Source organism: Anser cygnoides, chromosome 3 (genome assembly GCF_040182565.1).
Source record: "Anser cygnoides isolate HZ-2024a breed goose chromosome 3, Taihu_goose_T2T_genome, whole genome shotgun sequence".
Lineage (NCBI taxonomy): Eukaryota > Metazoa > Chordata > Aves > Anseriformes > Anatidae > Anser > Anser cygnoides.
In genome coordinates, this window is record NC_089875.1 from 36,988,408 (window position 1) to 37,010,315 (window position 21,908).

A 21,908-nucleotide genomic window follows, 5' to 3' on the forward strand; every position below is an offset into this window, starting at 1 on the left:
CATTTGCCAGCTTCCAGTCTACCGGGACCTCTCCAAATTCCCAGGATCGTTGAAAAATAATTGAGAGAGGTTCCGCGATGACGTCCGCCAGCTCTTTCAGCACCCGGGGATGAATCCCATCCGGACCCATGGACTTGTAGGGATCCAGGTGGAGTAGCAAATCCCGCACACGTTCAGGGTCGGTTGGGAGTTTGTCATCCCCACCGTCCCAGTCCTCTAGCTCAGGGCACCCTGGGTCCCGAAGCCCATCATCGGCATTGAAGACAGAGGCGAAGAAGGCGTTAAGCGTCTCTGCTTTGCCTATGTCATTGTCTGTGAGGAGACCTTCCCTATCAAGGAGCGGCCCTATGTATTCTTTAGTTCTCCTTTTTCCATTCACATATCTGAAAAAGCCCTTTTTATTTTCTCTCACAGACACAGCCAGCTTCAACTCTAGGTGTGCTTTGGCCACACGAATTTTCTGCCTACAAACACGAACGGCATCCCTGTATTCCTTCCATGACACCTGGCCCTCCTTCCAGTAGCGAAACACTCTCTGTTTCCGCCTAATCTCCATTAGAATGTTCCTGGTCAGCCACGCCGGCCTCCTGCCCCGCCTGCCTGACTTGCGATATTTAGGAATTGCTTGATCTTGTGCTTCTAGGAGGCATCGTTTAAAGAATGACCAGCACTGGTGGACATCGAGGCCTTCAAGAGCAGTTTCCCAGGGGACCTTGCTGACTAGTTCCCTGAGCAGCCTGAAGTCCGCTTTCCCCATATCTAGGGATGAGGTTTTGGTGGCACTTTTCTTTCTGTCACCGTAAATTTTGAACTCAACCGCTTCATGGTCGCTGTGACCAAGGCGGCCACCAATCACCACATCTCCCACCAGACCCTCCCTGTTTTCTAGCAACAGGTCTAGGAGGGCACCTTTCCTAGTTGGCTCCGTTAGCACCTGCACCAAGAAGTTATCATCTAGGTGCTTCATGAACTTCCTGGACTTGCTCGTGTCAGCCGTGTGGCACTCCCAGTTAACGTCTGGCAAGTTGAAGTCCCCCATAAGGACAAGGGGAGTTAATCTCGAGGCCTCTCTTAGTTCTGTAAAGAATAATTTATCGGCGCTATCGTCCTGGCCAGGCGGTCTGTAATAGACTCCCACAACGACATCCCCTTTATTCGTTCGTCCTTTGATCCTTACCCAGAGGCTCTCAACTTTGCCATCTCCGACCTGAAGTTCCACACAGTCCAGCCCCTGCTTCACATACATCGCCACCCCACCACCTCGCCTACCCTGCCTGTCCCTCCTGAATAGCCTCTATATAAGTCACTTGTAGCCTCTGGAGCCTAAATTCTTCAATCTGTTTCCTGCAAATAAAAGTGGACACATTTCTTTTTTTCTTCAATGTAAAAGAAATTCGCTAAAATGACCTCCACTCCAGACAAAACTAGACCACAAACCGTTCCCTTGCCATGACTCCATCTTGATAACTTATGGAGGGGAAAAAAAAAAAAATCACCTGAAAGATTTGGGATCTAAATATATAACCATAAGAAAGTGGTCAAAACCAATGAAATGCATTCATGTCGGCTTGATACAGAGCTTCCTGCTACTCAGAGAGATAACATAACTCTCTAAATGCTATGTTTCTACATATTCAAAAGAATTATAGAAAGGCAGAAACCCACAGAAATACAGAATGATAAAGAACTTATTCTCACCTCATTAAACGCCTGTGTTGAGGGAAATTCCAGCACTTTCCAGAAGATGTTTTTCAAATGTGTTCACAATACTTGTCTTGGTGGAAATTCCACAGTTCAGCTACCTAATGGTATGCTATTGGGAAGACAGAACTAGACCTTGGAGATGCACAACAACATAACCAGATACACTGGAAACAAGTTGCAACTCTGGAGGAAAAATATATATATATGGAAAACAAAATTTCGCTGTGTGGACAGCAAAACACCTGAACCTCAGGTTTCCAGAGAGGCTGCAGTGGAGATAATCAGAACCTCTCTGGGCATGGTTCTGGGCAACCTGCTCCTGTTGGATCTGATTTGAGGGGGGAGTTGGAACAAACAGCCCAGCACATAATAACAATAAGCAATAAACAAACAATAAGCACATTCAAGATATAGTGCAGTCAGGATGATATCCCTTGTTCCAAACTATGATTTCTCAATGAGTTGAGTGCTTCTGTACTTGCTACAAGATTCATGCATAATTAATTCCAATTCATTTTGCCAATTAGCTGCCTCCCTAATGTTTGCACAGAGGCACTGGAAACAGTCTTGTTTGCTTCCATCATGAATTCCTTCTTAGATGCTTGTTTTAGCCTCATTGCTTACCACATGGTTCGGCATTAGATCAATACACTGTGTTTACTCTGGGTAAAAAGGTGCTATAGCATTACTATTGTGCTGCATTATTAATGTGCACTACACTGCAATGTCATGCTGTGCTGAACAGAAACGAAAGCACAGTCATCATATATATTCGAGTAAGGATGGCCTCTATTAACATTTTTGAGGTGGGGAAAACATTTTATGCCACTGAAATTCTGAATATATCCTTTTTGTATAGCTAACATAGGTGGCAGGACACCAATTCAAATTCATTTTTATATATCCAGGTCATTCTTTGGCCAACCAGCTATTTGGGGGGGTTATCCTGATTGTGTCTTAATTTGTTTATGATTTATAAGTACTTGAGGTATAACCTAACAAAGCATACACTTAACTTTAGGAACACCAGTTATCCCATCACTATTTCTTAATTTAAAATTTCTTAATTCAAGTGCTTTTCTGGGCTGGAATCTGCCTGAATTATGTAGATTCTATTCATTTTATTCAGAAATTGCACTCTTTGACAGTCAGGACTTTGGATTGTATTCTAGTACACTAGGCTTGGTCATTTAACTCACAGGGTTTTGTTTCCATTCCCTGAATGGGTGACTAAATCAAGATCAAACCCATATGCTTTTATAGTAATTAAGGGGCTGATTTGTGATTTTGTTTAGTCCCATCTGTATGAAAATTGGCCTTCAGACAATGGTGAAGCTCCCATTGGCTTCACTGTAGTTAGGGTTTCATCCCGAGCTGTTTATTGAGGATTGATCAGAAGTACGGATTGTTATTTGTTTTTCATTCCCTGTGAGCAGTGTCTCTGTAACACAAAATTGAAGAGACTGGGTGTGGTTTGTGGTAGAAAATAAAGTTAGTGGAAACTAAATAATATTTCAGGACAAGACTTTCATTTCTTTTTCTTTCTAATCAATGACTTTAAATTCTGAGTTGCAATGAAACTGGGCTCTTTAATGTCTCTGTTCCCTAAGATGGAAAAAAAAAAAGCCAGAAACCTCTATAGAGAATGCTAATTGCCAAGTACACTGTGTGCCTATTGATATTTCATTTAATAAACTGGCACACTACACACATTTATTTTAAAGTTCAGGTTTAATTAAAAGATAAGACTAAGCAGCAGCTTGGCTAGAGGATAAGGGAAAGTGCTGAATTCTTTGTTTATGATGGCAAAGCAGCTGCTTTTATTTTTTAACTAATCTCAACTTAATGTCAAATCAAGAGACTACTTTCATATTTTTAGTCCATTAAATGAGTTACTCGAGTTTGCACTCATAATTATCCTTCCTCATCTGATATTTTTATATAGTGAAACATCTGTAGGTCCCAGTCTGCTTAGACTTTTTAAAAGCTGTTTTCCCCATATACACCGTAGTAGAAAAACCTTATCTTCAAAACTAAAACTATCTTTATCAGTCAAGAAGAAGAGGTTGAAAACAAATGTGTGGGAAGCTGAGCAAATGATTAGCTGCTTAGAGGGTAACACTTGGAAACATTATCTTCCTACAGCAAGGATTAGAATGCAGGAAAATGCTTTCAAATATATTAGTATAGAGGACACAACATTTATGGTATGCCATGAGATTGTAAAACTGGGCATAACTCTGCCGGTGGCAATAAAGCTCTGCCTATTTACATCAGAAGAACATCTGGCCCTGGTTACTTCTTGTGCATCCCTTTGTTAAACAAGTGTCAAGGGCAAAGAGAACAGATACTCTTTACTACTTGAATGCAGTAGCCCATAAAAGTCCAATGAAAGATGGAAATCTGGTCGTTACTGGCACTGAAAAGATTACTAAGAAAAAAAGAAATTAAGAAATTCTGTTAAAAGGAGCTGAAACAACTAAATATGAACTGACACTTAACAGATAAATAAAGAAACAGAAACATGAGACTGCACTGGTGGTCACAAGAATGAACTCACATGAAAGCTGTTGTCTAGGTATGTTGATCACTATGGGGAAAAAAAAAAAAAGAGGTCAAGCAGTCATTCAGGTGTCAGGGAGAACTCGAAGCCTGCCAATCCAGTTTTCATGTGAACCTCCATGTGAACCTCCAATGAATGCTGTGACCAGCCACACCTGGTCCAGCCACACCTGGTGACGGAGCACTGGTACAGGCTGCCCAGGGAGGTTGTGCAGTCTTGTTCTCTAGAGATATTCAAGGCCCGTCTGGACGCCTACCTGGGCAGCCTGCTCTAAGGAACCTGCTTTGGCAGGAGGGCTGGACCTGATGATCTTTCGAGGTCCCTTCCAACCCCTGTAATTCTGTGAAATAATATATTTCACTGAAAATGGCAAGAGCAGAGAGAGACACAGGAATAAGGCTGTTGCAGAGTGTGTGTTCTGAATCATAGCAAAATTCAAAATGTTTTTCTTTTAAGAAAAATGTGAGCTTTTATAGCAAAGGGTGAGACTGCCCTTCCATGGCAAAGAGGCAAGGGCAACACCTCTACTTCACATCAATCACAGCAGTGACTGCAACTGTCTACATCTTAAGTGATGACTCAGGATACAAAGTATTTTTAAACTGTCCTGTTCACAGGTATTTTGATCGGAATTATCTTTTAAACCTGACAGCACCTCAAAAATTATCCTGTTCTACCAAAAAAAAAAAAAGCAATTTGTAGTTTTTGCAACTAGCTCAAAGATATGCTGCACAGACCAATCCTTCGAGGTTCAAGCACCATTGATACCCACAGGCCCCAGCAAGGTGAGCATATGCAGTTGTTTTCAGTATTTTTTCCTACATTGCTGTGTCTGCCTACACCTCAGTCTGAAGACAATTCGGATCCACTTCTGGTACAGAGCTGCAAGGCTGACCCTCTCTCCATAACCACGTGTATCAGAATAGGAGAATCAAACATACTTTGAAGATTGATCCTTGTCTTTCCTTTTCTCTTGTCTTTACGTCAGGCTCTGGCCCCTGTGTCAGACCTACCTATGTGAAGTGAGATCACAGATATCAGTTTTCACCTGTGGAGACAGCACTCACCTCCACTTCTTTTACTCATTACACTTGAAAAGGACCAGTATCTGCACAAAACTGGTATTATAGTAATAGCAAACCCACCTTAGCTGATACTATTTAGTTGTGGTATGCTAAGCCAAGGGGAAAAGATCAACAATTGCAGTAGAAGGAGTAGATCTCTTAAAGATGTCAGAATGGTGAGACTGAATTTGCCTTTTCCCAACAGTGCTTATAAAAATGGATGCCTTGGAAAGGGCAAGATCAGGGGAAATGTGCACTGTATCGCTCTACCTGAAAACATTTCTAGGTTCCATCAATTTTCATTTCGGGGTTTCTTGGTCTAGAACTTACTGAATAACTTCAGTAAACTCTCTTCCATCTCCTCTGGCCTTCACTAGGAAGAATGTGCACCTACTAAGTGCACATTCTAATAAGTGTTGCCAATTAGCAGGAATTATATCTTGAATCTACACCCATTTCCTGAAGTTGGCAAAAATATTAAGGACCATCCTCATCCTCCTACTACTCAAGCTGTAATTCAAAACTCAGTGGTATGTTTGCTAAAACTACCAGGAAAAGCAGAACGTGGATGCTCACATGGGCCATTTTGCTGGGGCTAAAAGTAATTATATTACATAAGCAGATTCAGTCTTACAGGACTTTCCTGGAAGGCCTCATGCTGACAGCCGTTCTTGCTGCTTTGCTATCAGCCTTAACAAAAAACACATCACCAACTCAAATATGTCTACAAAGGTCAAAGAACTTAGACACAGTAAGTAATCTGATTTCTTTCAAAGTCAGTCACGCAACACTAGTATAACCCCCTGAACATCTGGCCCAGCATTACAAATGGAGTCTTTATGGAGTCTCGTCCCTTCTTTTTGGTTTTCTGCAGTTGCTGAAGAAGTACCAGCTGGTCTACAAGAGGGACAGTTGTCAGACCACATTCCCTTCTTCTCAGCTGATATCTCTCTAGCAGAAGAAATACATTCATGGGGAAACCATTAACTAGAAGTTGTTAATGGATAGTATCCCTGGTAGTAAGGCACTTAGCAAAAAGAGAAAGAGAGCAATAATCAGAACATATTTCCTATAACATATATCAAATAAGCAACTTAGTAGCCCTAGGCCATTGTATGCCACTCCTTGTTAGACAGATATCCCCACTGACTTCAAAATGGAGTTACTCTGAAAAACTGACAGTAAGACAAATCCCCTGATACACTTGTGCTATGTTTTAACATCAAAACTTTAAAAGTTGAAGGAACCATCCTATCACAGTCTGTATCATGCTAAAAAATCTCATTTGGAAGGGAATGGTGGTAAATATAGAATCAAGTTTTTAAAAAGCAGCATAAAGCTTTACTATATATATTTTTTTTTATTTATTTATTTTAACTTGAAGGCCAGGTTTACAGGCTTGCTTCCACTATTTTGTCTCAAACTTTTGAGTTTGCTCCTCATATTGCTTGTGGGAAATATTTAAGAAGGAACGCACTGGGACACTTGTCCCTCTGAGACCAAAGCACTTCGTGGTATGAAAATATGTTTTTGTCCTTATGAAGAGCTTTCCTCATTAGCTAGTTATCCACTTCCACTGGGGAATGACAGACAGTGCCTACATATTACAGAAAAAAAATACTGAGTCTTTGTCAATATGAAAGTAAACTGCAGTTTACAATGATATAATGGCAGTTACTCATAAATTAATAGAGCACTGAAACATTTCATAAGTGTCACTGTCATGAAAAAGAGGAAAAGCTAAAGTGAAACAATCCTAATAACAACCACAGTACTTTTTCTTTTATGAAGACATTATTTTTCACAATAATGATAAATATTCCCTTATCACAGTAGCAAAGAACAACAATTATTCAATTACACACTGCTAATCTTTCTTGCTACTGTGATTTGGTTTATTTTCTGTAGGACCTACTCCTGCTTCCTCCTCTGACCCAGGATGGTCAAAGGGATCCACAATCTGCAAGCAACACCCCTCACGAGATGGAACAAGGCCTAAGCACGACTTCCTCCACCTGCATCCGTCCAACAGGAAGCTGCACATTTCCCTATATTTCCCTGACATCTTCCTTTCCTCAGACAAGGAAGGCTTTGCCCGGTTTCTGAAGAGCCCCTTTCCCCTCTGTGTTCCTGCCCCGAAGGTGACCAAAATGCCTCAGGCTGGCTCTGGAAGTGCTGCAGCAGGGCCCGCCCAGCACAGTGGGACACAGGAGAAGAGCATTGTACGAAATTGTTGCCTAGCGCTCTGGGGGTGCCTGTCACAAGGTCTCTACCACCACCTACTCCTCTCCCTCCTTGCCCTCTGCTTCCAAGGCCACGCAAAGGAAGCGGGACCTATGGCAAAATGGTCCATGCTGCCTTTTCAGCCCTCTCCCGGCTGACCCATGCACGAGGTGTGGCTGCTGAGTCCCCCAGGTTCCCCACGAACGCCTTTGCCAGCTGGGTCAGGCCTGTCAAGTGCCACCATGTCCCCTCAGAGCTGGTTGCGGCCCCACTGCAGCATCAGCCTGCCTGCAGCCGAGCCCCACCAGTTCTGCCAGGGCACCCCCGCTGGGTCACAGCCCACACCAAACTGTTCTGTGCATACAGGAAAACTACAAACAGGGAAAATGTACTTTAACAAAAACATACCAACAACAGCAAAACCCGCTACGTAAAGTAAATACTTCATTTCTTAGCCCTCTCATCCTGCAAGCAAGATTATATTTACTTGAACCCTAAATATTCATGACGTTGGTACCTTGCTGGACCAGTCTTGAGCTGTGAGGCCTCGTCTCTCCAAGCGGCTGGAGTGCCTTCGCTGCTTTTAATTGTGCAGAAGAGCTGTACCCAGTCGACAGGAGCGACGTGAAGCCTAAGAAAAGATTAGGCCGACAAGATGAAGCCTGACGCGATCCCAGACAGGATGAGTTCAGGCGCCACATTGAGGGTGTCAGCACGGCCGCTGAAGTGAGACACACAACATTTTTCTTTGATGACAGGCACCATTAAAATTTTTCCTGGCGGGCCTCCCTCTGCTCCAGCACATCAGGGCCGTGACAGCATGATCAGTCAGCACCGGCAGGTCCCAGGGAGCGCAGCCAGCCACAGGGCCACCGCTGCCACCCCAGGGCCAGGTCCAAGGGCTCTTATCCCGCTTTACCACATGTGGCCCACATGTGACAAGTTTTGAGATTCTTCTTCCCAGACCGCAGAGTTACCAAGCAAAAGCTCTGATGCCATTTTTCTCCTCTGCTGTCTCTGAGGCAAATTACTAATCTTCTGCTGAGCCTAATTCCTCACCATGAATTTAATTCTGCTCCAGCAGCTGGTCCCTCTATCAGCATCACTGCCCTCCAGTTGTGTTGCTCTTTTAGCTGTGCCCTGCCCGTGGGCCAACTGAGAAAGTCCTGAGCTGCACTGACTCAGGCTTGATTTCAAATGCTCTTCCTCCTGATTTGGTGCTCCAAAAGAAAAGGCACAGAGCTACTTGCCTGATCCAGTGAGACGTGGTAGCAGTCTTCCCTGTGCCTGACAAGACCAGCAAGCAGGAAAAGTCAAAGCTTTCCGTGTGCTAGATAACACTTTTCGACAAATGCAAGGGAACATGAGAGAGAATGGTTGGCCTTTGCTTTCTAAAATAAAATGCAGCTGACCTTTACTTAAGAAACCAGAGAGCCACTAATCATTTCTGACTGCAAGTAACTACTCTCATGTGTGGAATGATCCTGTAATATCACTGAAATAAGGTGTAAATGAATTTATCCAGGGAAGGGAATTTGTTCTAATGATTGATACAACAGCTCCTGTGCAAGACTCAAAGAATACTTATACACATACATACAGTACACTGAGATTAAGTAGAAACTTATTAATATGCCCTTATTTGTCTGGGAAAGTACAAATATATAGAAAGCAATTGTTTGCTTTTGTCAACACTTCACAGTTATCATTTTTAGCACTATTGTCTGTGTATAAATAATGAATATACTCTCACAGATGGTGCCACAAGAACCAAACTCGTTATCTTTATAGGTAAATCCAATAACATTTTTTAAATCTCTAAAGCATTGCTCACAGAAACAAGAAAATCTACTAAACAGATTTTTTTTGCGTGCTACAATACTAATCTGGGAAACATATTGCCACAAGACATCATTATGTCAGCAAATCTAGGAAAACTATATAAAACATTCAACATGAAAAATAAAATGACTATTTCCACCTTTAGTCAGAAAAAAATAAATTAAAAAAAAAAGACTATTTTGTCCTAGAGAAAAGTGATAGAAAAACTAAATAAACTGTTGTCATGGCTCGGGTCAGAAGCTAGCCACAAGCACAAGGTTAGGTGTGAAATTCTTGGGGTTTGTTTTCTTCAGGTTTTAGCAAATTTTTCATGCAAGTAACTTATTCATAAAGTCCATACCTTATCTGACTTGAACTGATCAGTTGATGTGAACTGATATTCACAAATTCAAGTGCAATAGATTTTTTTTCCAAGTGGAAAGAAAAAAAGATCACTTTTAAAAACAAAGCATTTCATTCTCCTATTTTCAGAATGCTGCCTCATTTGAATGTGATAAAAAATACCACATTTTCTTGGATTTTGATCTGTTTTTGCAGAAAAACCTCAAAAAGAATTTTTTTTTCTTTTAGATTTGTCACACAATCAAAAATCAGTTACTTCAGTACAGTTATCTTTTATGTTATTTCACTTTCAGTTATTGACACTAATTAGAATAATATTTTACTAGATGCATTTAATGCAACAATTCCCATGTTCCTCCAAGAATAAGAACACCTAAGTAAGTTTTATTTGCCAAATGCAATATGGCATCTCAGTCATAACTATTTCAGGTAAGATAAAGAAATGAGTGCAGTCATCTTCTCACACTTAAAAAAAAAAAAAGTTATTTCATTTTAACTTTAAAGAGGATGGGAGATATAACAGTTTGCCACTGGATTTGCACACCAGTAAAAACATATGTGCAAACAAAAATTTTTTGGCCCGCTTTATTTTTTCAGAGGTTATAACAAGGCTAATGTAGTCTGTGCCTGTTGCAGAGGAGCATTATTCCTAGTAAGAATCGAGCAGAGTAGAACTGCTGAGTACTAGAAACGCTGATGTAACGGCAGCATGTCTGTTATCTACGGGTCCCAGAAAGCCCTGTAATTCACCCATCTTCCTCTACTCTGCTGTCTGAGTTCATCACGAGCCTGTGTTTTTTGTTTGTTTGTTTTTTGGGGGGGGAGGTATCTGTATGTTTGTTCAGTGATTATTTGCAAAGTGACAGGCAATGGTATCTTCAATAGCTGTGTTGCCTTCTACCCTTGATTTGTACAGTGAGAAACAATATGATCAGGTAACTGAGCATCCTTAACAGATTAGACCAATGATACTTAAAATATTCCCCTTGATATTAAAAGGAATTTGATCTCTGTATTTATGACATCCTGGGTCTTGAATATAAATAAGGGGACCAGTTCTCCACTATCAAGAGCATAGTATCTTTTTATCTTTGAATCCCGTCTTTTTAGGGATACACCAAATCACACGAATTCCATTAAAGTGAGCATGGAAGTATCTTGTTGTGCCTGGATTTTCAGCGACCTTTGAGTAGGGGCAAAGAAATTCCTTCCTACAGACACTTTAACACATACTGAAATACACACTTAAGTATGCCTGCACACACACATGCAAGCTCAAATGCAAATATTTTGCATGGCTGTCCAAAGCTTGCCATCATGTTTCTTGCACTCCCTGGAATCAGAGAGCCAAAGGAAAAAGTGCCCCTGCAATAACAATAAATAAGTAGGAAATAGTTTTTTCTTTCTCATCACTCCATTCTGCAATACATTTCCAAGTGTTGGTGGGTTTCATGGGAGATAGCAGGCTTCTGCAGCCTGACAGATGGAGAAGAGCTGTGCTTCCCCATGTTGAAAGGCATTTCCTACACACTGATGCAGTTGCTTCTGACAAAGCATCCGGCTTTATAGCCAGAGTCCCATTCTAGCATGATGGAAAATGCGTCCTTATTTGACCCAGTCACAAAAGTTTACTAACACCAAACATCTTTTGCAAAGATGAAAAAGGTTCCCCATGGAGAAACCTGGTGAACCAGGCAGCCTAGGAGTTAACAACTAGCTTTTACAATATTAGTCCCTGGAGGAAACTCAACATAAAAATAATAAAATTAAGTGATAAGAGGTACATGTAGAATTCAAACTAAGTTCTATGACTGTTTTCCCCCACTGGTGACCAGTTAATGAGAGCAAGGGGATGCAGCTCTGCAAAAAACAATGAGACAGGCTTACAGCTTTATACAGAACCATGGCACAGGCACACATTTCCCTCTTCTCCAGATCACAGTAAACCCTAGGAACCTTCAGCCAAATGATTCTGTTCCTCTGCTGTCCCTTTCTCTGTGCTGCTGCCCATGATTTCTTTAGCCTGGCAAATCTCTGGGACAAGGGTTGTCTATTATGACACGTTTGCATGGTAGCGGTTCCAGTGGGACTGAATGAGATCTCTATGTACTAACAAGTACAAATGAATAGCAACAAAACAAGAACATTCTTTTTTTCTTAAAGCATCTTAAGCCCCTTTTTCTATTCCTAGGCACTTTGGAGTGCTTAATGAGCATATGAGAAAAAGCCACAAAAGGACATAGCTGTGAAAGCAAATGCTTGCTTGCAATTTTGTATGGTTAAGTGAACCATTTTTTCATGCACAAGTTCAGTAAATACAGACTTGGCTTCTTCATATTTGAAAGCAAATCTTTCTGAACATGCACAAAGCCTGTCAGCCTGAAAAATTGCAGCAAACCAACTGGCACAAAACAAAAAGCCTGCAGACAATTGTTGAAGGAGACTAGTAGAGGACAGATGCAAAAGGCTTTTACAAAAGTGTTGGGATCAAGGACTGCAGGGTATAGATAACTTCAGATAGGTGATAAAGAATCTATCTGGTAAAAAGATGCCTGAACAGCATTCTCGTAAAATATTGCAAAGTTTATAAAGCTGTACAATATGACAAAATGGGTTTTCTTTCTTTTTAGGCCATAATATTACTTCAGCTTTCCTTAGCACTGCAGCTCTCTATCAGACCCACTTGAGGTAAAGGCACAGCTGAGCGTTTTACTTCCTGCACTGATATGCTGTTGCAATGCCCATAATAAACTGATATCAAAACATCACAGTCAAAATGCTCAGTGTTTGTACAGCCTGATGATTTAAATCAAACATCCTGAGGAATCAGAAAGACAGCCTGCTGAAGAAACGAGAAGGGTGGATGGTTATGTCACATAGGACACACTTCACTAGCTCTGATGCTCATCTGGGGGACCTGTTTCTTTGTGTAAATCAACCCTGAGGACAGGCCCTGCTTCCTTTTTTTGAAGATATGGACAATGCAAAGAAAAAATTGAAATTTTCCAGTTCATATGGAAACAAATAGAAACCAATGTTAACAGGGGAAAGTGTTTCTAGAGTGCCTATCTGCCTGGCTTTCTTTACTTTGCAACACTGATTCCTAAAAACCTTAGATTCACATTGGTTCTGTCCTCAGGAACATGATGGTGAATTGCAAGGAGATCATTTAAAGTACTGCTTCCTCTTAGCCAAGATAAAACATCCTGAAGGATCCCCCATTCTGTCCTATCCTATTTGGATGGTCCACAGTCTGCTGTTATATATGGCGTGTACAACTCCTCCTGAAGCCAGCTGGAGATAAGTGCCTATATGTGATTCTCGTCTCTTAAGCAGGACTTAATTTGTGTCATTCTTTTACACCCCACTGCAACAATTCAGAAGTCAGGAGCCTAGAAAGTAGTTTGGACCTTTTCTTTACTGCTCTCAGGTAATGCTATGGTAATCTACCTTCTCACACACGCTGACTCTCGGTGGGAGTTATATAGTTAGCTGCTCTTTTCTCCTTTGTATGTTTCCCCAGAGCTGACAGTCAACAGCTTCATTTTGAACATCTGGAACTCTAATAGCAAAAACAGCAGCAGCACCACCAAATTCTATCAGTGATGAATGTTATTTTCTTTGTTTCCCTCAGCAGCATTTTCTGCTGTGCAGCACTCAATACCTTCAGCTGAGAGCATTACAGTCACGTGAGTGTGTCAACATACCTCTGTGAGAGGTGCCAAAAGTTCTGTGTTACAAGTTACACTGGAAGCAGAAAATCTCTCAGCCGAAGCTTTGCACCTACCTACTTAATCAAACTATAAGTATCAGATAACTGGGAAGAAAGTTTTTGTCAATGTTCTATTTCTTCTAATTATCTGTCATTATTATAACTACCAACCATACTTTTGAGGGAAGGTATTAAAAGTTAGATTGATATCCCAGAGACCTTACCATCTAAAGTAGAGAAAGTACAACAGCAGATGGCAGGCACACAAAGATGTGGAAAATGGGAGAAGACTATGAATAGAGATGCTCCCGTCACGTGTATTATGTGAGGCTTTTTTGTTTCTCTTTTGTTACTGCATCTGTAAGTAAAAAGTGATCATAAATGTAATGCCATAATTTTTAATCACACTCAAAATATAAAGTAAATTGGATCATCTTCTAGCACAAACTGGCATAATGCTACTGCACTCAATACAGTTGCATTGACATACATGTTTTTTTAATCTTGGCTTGTTTCCAAATTACATTTCAAAGCTGTGTCCCTAGTTAAAAATGATTGCTCAGCTATTTTTTTCAAATGAAAGGAGAACCTGGATTGAAAGGGGAAAAATAAAATCTTTTTTTTTCCTGCTTTGCAGTCTTCTTAACTGCAATTAATGCAGAAACTGAGACCAAGTTGAAATCTTTTTCTTTTCTTTCTCATTTCAGTTTCAGAAGGTTGAAAGTTAGTTGGTGAGCAAAAGCCAAAAAAAAAAAAAGACAACTTTAATTTATTGGTAGTCCAATTTAATTTACTGGGCTTGCCACTTTCTTCACTAAAAAGAACATTCCTTACACACATGTTGAGAATCCAAATTTGATGTGAAACCAGAGAAAAACACTAACCATGGATCTCAGAAATCCCATCCCTTCTAGAGATCAGAATCAGTTTTTAGAAACAAAACAAAACACACACAAAAAAAAAATCAACATCCTCAGTTTCAGAGGAGAAAGGAACTGCAAGGCAGCAGGAGGCAGACTCACACAGTTGGGAAGGTGCAGAGGCGACTCCCAGTGCAGCTTTGGGTGGAATCATTTTACACTGAAGTCACAAACCTCTTCTAAATGCACAACACCTTCATGGCAAAGCCCTCTCAATTAGGAGTACATAATTTTCTATGGCAAAACACTAATAAGGATTTTTTTTTCCTTTTCCTTTTCCAGACAGTGAAAACTGGTCATCTCTTCCCCATGTAGCTGTGATGCCAAGAGTACTGTTTTCTCCCTGCAGCTGAGGATGCTGCCCCAAGAGAGTCTGAAAGCACTGCCTACCTTAGAAATGTAATAAAATGATAAAATCTGGAAACTGTGCCAAATCTTCTTTTCTTAAGTACTTTGATATGGTTTCGCTGTACACTCTTTCTTTGTCACTGCTGCTTTAACATTTTCCTTATATGTTGGTTATTAAACTTCCTTGGACTTTGATTTATCCATCACCTTATCTCCAGATACAGCCATTTCCATTAACTTAACCATGTAAATCATCTCCCCCCCCCCCCCCCCCCCCCAATTCTTTCTTTCCGTCAGTGTGCAATTTTCTTCCTCTGGGTAAACTGTCTGTCCCCATCGCAGGTGCCTGTGTCTTCACAGGATAAAATCAAAATCTTGCTCCGCAATCTGATTTGTATATTGGAAATTTTTCTCACAGTGGTTCCCTACATAGCCAGTTCTTTTAGCCAATGTCTTCAGACCACCCAAAACAGAAAGCCAGATCCACACCTGTCAGCCCCCACCGTCCCTCTGCCCCGAAGAGTGAAAGATGTCAGGAGTGGCACTATCTCCTGGCACAAGATCCCAGCCAGCTTACCTACATACCCTCTCCTGTCAGTTTTCCAGGCACATGGGCTGGTGGCATCTCACAATGCCTCCCACAGAAGATGCCACATAAACATTGTGTCCACTGCATTACAGAGGACACAGGTGGCACCTTTCTCCTGCTAAGACTTCTAGGAATTTACTTCAGTCACAGATTCTGCATGGACCAGGATTCGGCCCCTTTATGCACACACAACTGTGCTCCACCCGAGCAGGGAGGCACACCAGTGATTGCCCGGGGCTCACAGGTGATGTAAACTGCTTTCAGGAGTGTGCTGGGGGACACACTCAGTCTGGCCTGCAAGGACAATAACTGAAAGAAGGAAAAAAAAGGAAAAAAAAAAAATCCCAGGCACCAGAAAAATAAAATAACACAGTAACTGAACAGATGTAAGTGAAACTCATTGAAGGTGCTGGAACAAAAATGTAGCAGGAGCTAAGGTCTGAGCAGCAGCCAAGAATATGCCTTTTCAAATGAAGGATGGAGCCAGGCATGAACACTCCTGTTCACCTTCCAGGCAGGACAGACAAGAGCCAGCTCAGACCTGGAAACTCTGCCAAAGAGGTGCTAGATAAACGCTTGGGCACAGCATCTCACTAATGCAGCTCTGCAACTTCCAGAGCAGAACTGGCTTGCTTTTGGCTGGCTCGTGGACTGGACAGAGAAGCTCACAGCTGTCTGCACCCATCTGTGTAGACATGCCCTAAGAGCCCTACTGAAGCTTTGCCCATCAACACCAGCTGAGAAGCCTGTCCTAAATTTAGGGTATTAAAACGATTTGGCAGAGTAAGTTAAACTACGAGGCACCAACAAATACAAAGTACATAAACTGTGGAAGCATCTCCAGTTTTTGACATGTTAAATTATAGGCTAACTTGTCAAATTATATTTAAAGTCTCAGGGGAACAAATTTTGACAAGAAAAATAAACAAACAGAAAAACAGATTGCCAAAACTAAAGAAACCTTCAGCACGGAGCATTCAGCAGCCATGGGAAAGCAGTGTTACTATGACTACTGACAGCCAAGCAATAATACTTCACTCTCAAAAATAAAGCAAACAGTATCTGTGTTTCAGCCTAGACTGTTCGGGAGCTGGGGGGGCAACACCTGAACATCCTCACTTTCCTGAACTCCCATTGCTCAAAGACATGAGCTGCAATAGGAGAACAAGATGTAATCTGTGTCAAAACTATCCTCCAACATGAAATGCCCACTGAAATCAGGCATCTATCTACCCACTCCTTTATTATTTTTTGGGGGGAGGGGGCTCTCTCCCACTGTTTAAGTAATCGGAACAAGTAACCAAAATCTCTTTAATTCGGATGATTTTATGCCTCTCCTCTCTGTCCTTCCAGTGAGCCGTACTCACGGAGAAGGTCTGGAAGGAGTAATGAGAACTGCTTGGGGCACCATGCAGGAGCTCGTGCCGTGCAGCGCAGAGGAGAAGCCAGGCTGCCTGCCACCCACTGACTGCTGAGCAGCACGGTTCTAGGCACCCACATGCCTGACCCGCCATGATCCAGACCTAAGTATTGACCTGGGGAATTTCAGGACTGCGCGTTTCTTTGTGTCTCAGCATTCTTAGAAGCTGAGGGCTGCCTCTACCTGAGAGGATATGTATGAAATACACCACGGTAAATGGAATTACCCATACCTGCAGATGTATTTACACTGTCACTATGGCACTATGTCAATGTTGTAAGTATGACAGAATTAAATCAGTATTTCAATAGACTGAACAAGCGATCAATAAGGAAAAGAAAATAACTGAAGGAAACAAATCTCTCTCCACCCCTAAGAGCGTTACATGGATCAGCAGTCATCATGTTAGCTAAAATTCCTCCCAGTCTCCTCTAACCTTAACTTCCACAAAGCTTTTAATGTTGAACACCCAGGTTTGCACCTCCATTGTTCCTTGGTAAAGAAATAAATTGTCTTTCTTATTGTTACATTGAGATGATCTATATATTTAGTGCTATTTTCTTTTAACTCAGAAGTGAATTGTAAACAATTTTAAACAAAGTTTGCCCAAAAATTAAAAGACGAAGGAATTGTATACCCAAGTACCTTGAGGCACGCCCAACTCTAAAGCAAGGGAGGGTGCTTGCTTTCTAGGGTGACGTTACTCTGGTGCGATATGAAGTGCTGAGGTCCAGTGAACAGCTGCCTACCTGTTGGCTGAGTTATTCACACTCCACAATTGCACTGCCAGCCCACAAACACCACTTCTGGGAATGCCCAGCAAAGTCTGTCTCTCTCTCTAGTGACTACAGAGAGAGCCCACAATGACTGGGTTCCTAATCTGATCTCTTTAGTTAAGTGAATACTCAACTAAAGTTAGTTAAACAAGACGAACGTATGCCCAGAACCGCATTTAGGATATTTATATCTAATATCCTAATTAATATCTAATATCCTGATTATCTAATTAATTATTAGATATTTCTGAGCAAAACCAAGAGTCTCAGGCACTCTTCCATGTTGTTGCTTGCAAAGCATGAACTACCTGTACATTTAGTACCTGAAGAATGACTTGGGTGCCAAAGAGCTTGTGGATACTTCCCCAAGAGATCATTTCTTCCCAAGATTTTGAAACAAGAAAAATGAAAGGCACATGAAACTAAAACAAAGGTAGTCAGGCTCTTCTGGAATCCACCTGAAATCCAGGTTCCTCAACTGCTGCATCTGACTCTCCTGCTTGTAACACTGCAGCTTAAGTTTGTTTCCATAAGTGTGTAGGACTGAAGTAATTCAGGATAATTGTGCCTCATCGGAAATACACGCACAGAGGTATTGGTCTCTTTACCCTACTTGAGGATGTGCCAGTAGAATTTTCAGAGAGTACAATGGTAATTCAGGCAAATTGACTATTAGAACTAAAAGTGGAAACTGATGCAACAAATGAGAATTCTAAAGCAAGAGAAAGATTGCAACCTTGTTTATGCACGTCTACTTGCATTTGTTGAGTTCATTTTCCTACCAAAAAAAATGAAGTTAATATGTTCAACCTTTTGCTTCACTGAGTCTGTGTTTTCCTATTAGCATGAGTAACTCTGACAATCACCTTCAGTTCAGCATCAGCTACAGGATTATTTTTTCTGCATGTCCTTAATGATTTGAATCCTTTCTGCAGAAAAAAAATCCATTAAACTCAGAGCAGTTCAATGAATGGAAGAATTCGAGATGCAGGAACAAAACTTATTATCACATCACTATGAAAGAATGTGAAGACTTTCAAAATGTACTTAATAGCCACTGATGTCCAAAAATAAAAATAAAATCATATTATTTGGAAAAAAAAGGTAAGCATTTTGATGCTAACATCAAACATTCCATATCAGGTAGCATACTGTGTGTGAATATCAGTAAAAGTGTTAATTAATGTGTGCTAACAACATAGCTGATGGTTACAATGTATCTTTACAAGGATTCTTGTTTAGGAAATTATTTTTAAATGAAAAAAAAGACAGATTTATTGAAACTTAAAATATTTGTGAAAAGGGGAAGGTAGGAGTAGTGGAAGAAGTGGGGACAGGAAGATAAAATGAGAAACTGACAAATCATTTGTCAAATCAATTTTCTAATATTTCAGTTTATTTTTAATTATTTGATTTGGAAATGCTATTAAATTCTGACTAATGCATAATTAAAGAATACATAGCCTCAGCATAAATCTGAAGTATTTTCAAATCATTTTAAAAATTGAGACTGTCTTGATAAAGTACGTAAGAAAAACTTCTGTAATTTTGATCTTATCTTTAGCCTCATTTCAGGCTGGCATATTTTGGGGGGCAAAATCTCAGGTTTACATTATGTAGTTCAGATGCCTTCTTTTTCATTCTGAGAGAGAGACTGAGCTACATTGCTTGGTGATCCATCACAGTAGTTGCTTACCGCTGTGTGTTGTGCAGTATAGGGTCCAGTAGAAAATTTACCCTATGAGCTTCAGAGGTGAAATACACGAAACAAATGAGCTTTGACTCCATTAAGTTTGCAGTGCCAGGTATTCACACTGATTTTTGCCTCTCCCTGGTTAAAAACTATACAGTTCTCTGATGGGAATTAAAAAATTTGTGTCATCTGGAGATTTTCAAATCCAAATATCCCAGATGCTTCTTTTAATAATTAATTGCTCAAACCCCATCCTTCCATTCAAAACATGTTAGATGTAAAGCTGTTGAGCAGGGAAAGTATGGATTTTGCTTTATGTCCATGGGCTAACATACATGGTAAAAATAGATTCATGTAAGATATGGGGACAATGTCATCTTGCATTTTTGCTCTCTTGAATACCTGATATGTGATGTTCTGTGAAATGCAACAAATAAAACCAATCTAAAGCACTAGTTTAGAAAAAAAGATAATTCTTTGGTTAAAATTCCTGTCTAATTATCACCTGCACAAACACTCATTTATTCTGTTAGCTCATGTCAAAATACACCAATTGCTAGTACTACACATTTGCTATTATCTCTTCTTGTATCCAGTTGGGACCCAGTCAACATTCACTCCTGCTCAGAACTAAGTTTCTTTCTGACATAAACATATGATTAAAAATGTTGCACAACTGATTAAACCTTGAAACAGTTAATATTTCATTAATATCTCAGGTTTTGGTCCTTCAGATTTTTCACAAAAGGACTAGTGCACAAATGTAAATGCCTACGTATGTCTTTAACAAGCTTTTTAGACATGATGCTCACAGAAATTTTTGAATATTTTTATTTAAAAGACACTTTGCCATACAGGTAGCATAAGTGCACACTACTGTAATATTGTCAGCATGTATAAAGGTAACAGCTGAACCTCAGTACTTTGAGAGTACATTGTTTCAAGTAAGAACTCTAGACTTTCCATAAAAAATCTCCTGCTGAACAAATAAAACCAGGGAACCCTGGTTATTACATTTTTTCACTGGTATGAAATTATCCATGATTCTTTTTACATATAGAGCTTATAAATCAAACATCCTTCAGCTTGCAAAAAATAAAAATAAATCATGAATGGTTTAAAAAAGTTTCATTTGACACTGTAACAGTAATGGGGATGACAAGTACAATACCATATTCCTCATGATATTTATATAAGCTGGTTCATTACAAATGACAATTATATCATTTGCTGACTTTTTTTTCACTTGATTGAAGAAAGCACTATTTGTAAATCTGTGATTCTTAAGGATGCTAACAAAAGAAGAAAAATACTTTAAATATGTCCTTTTTGACAATTTGGAGAATCTGACTACGCACAGCTTAGTTCTTGCTGACGTAGTCGGGTTGCCGTACCATGAAGACTAACCTATATGTGACTCCCAATGTTCTGTTGCCTGGGTTGTGTTTTAGCTCAGGGACAAAAGAGAGCAATTAAACTTTGACAGTTTCCATTCAAGTGGAAGCAGATTGCAACAGCATATTTTCCTGAAGCCATCAGAAACCAGCCCAGCCATGTTTTCTTGTAAGAGCTAAGGCTTGAAGGATGCAAAATCCCTCTGACAGAGTAATAAGAAAAATTAAGTACCTGAAACAGCACAAAGGAGAGAAAAAGGTTTCAGACAAGGAAGTTTTGACAGCAGGAAGATTAAGATCATGATAGAAGAATAAAAAGAGGAGCCATTTCTTCAGAACAGTTGTTCTGACTGCAAGTCCAACCAATATCAAAGGAAGCTGACCCACGGAAAGGGATGGAGTTGTATCTAGCTTCATTTCTAGACTTCAAGTAACACCGCTCTGTGAAATCACTCACAGAAGGCTGCACAGCAGCCTTGGAAGTCAGATTACAAATACCTACTCTTAGGTAACCACATCTGAAAATGTGCTAAACACATCAAGATAAGGATACATCAGAGGAGAATTCCCAACTACTGTAGTAGTGTTTGCTGAGTTAATTATGTGTTCAAGCTTCATTCCACAGTCGTAGGTTTGTTAAATTAAAAAAAATACCTTTAAGCTCTCACACTTTCTGCCCTAAAAGAAACACTGGGTACCAACTGTTTGAAAACACAAGAAAAGCAAGCAAGGAAATGAGTGAAGACTACCCACTTATCTGAAATTAACAAAAAAGGAAAATCCTATTTTTATCTTATGCAAAATGCAATACAGGTCATTGCTAAGTTTCAGTTTGCCAGCCCCCTCTGCTTCAAGAGTTGACAAGTGATTTCCAATCGGTCACTACTTTTCCATACTTTGGGACACTCAGGGTTCACTAACAATGTAAAATTACAAGAATGCTACAGGAGCACACTGCATGTGGTGTTCAGCTCACCAAATACTACTTCTCTAAAAGGAGTCTATGCTCTCCTACAGTTAGTGCAGAGACCTAGACATACCTGGAGGTTAATTAATTCAGCCTATAATAAAATACTATTAGGATGGACTGAATCACTTGCTGAAGCAGCCTTAGTGTTTTCATCACCTATATAAGAAACCTGTATAATGAGCTGAGATAGATGTTTTCCTAATACTCAGGGAACTAAAGGACAAACAAATCCCATTTTGCAAGGTAGATAATGGATGAACACCTTAAAAGAGGGTTGTCAATGACCATCATTGACAATAGCAAGGAAAAAGAAATCCGCATTCAGCAAACTGAGTATGACATCAACAT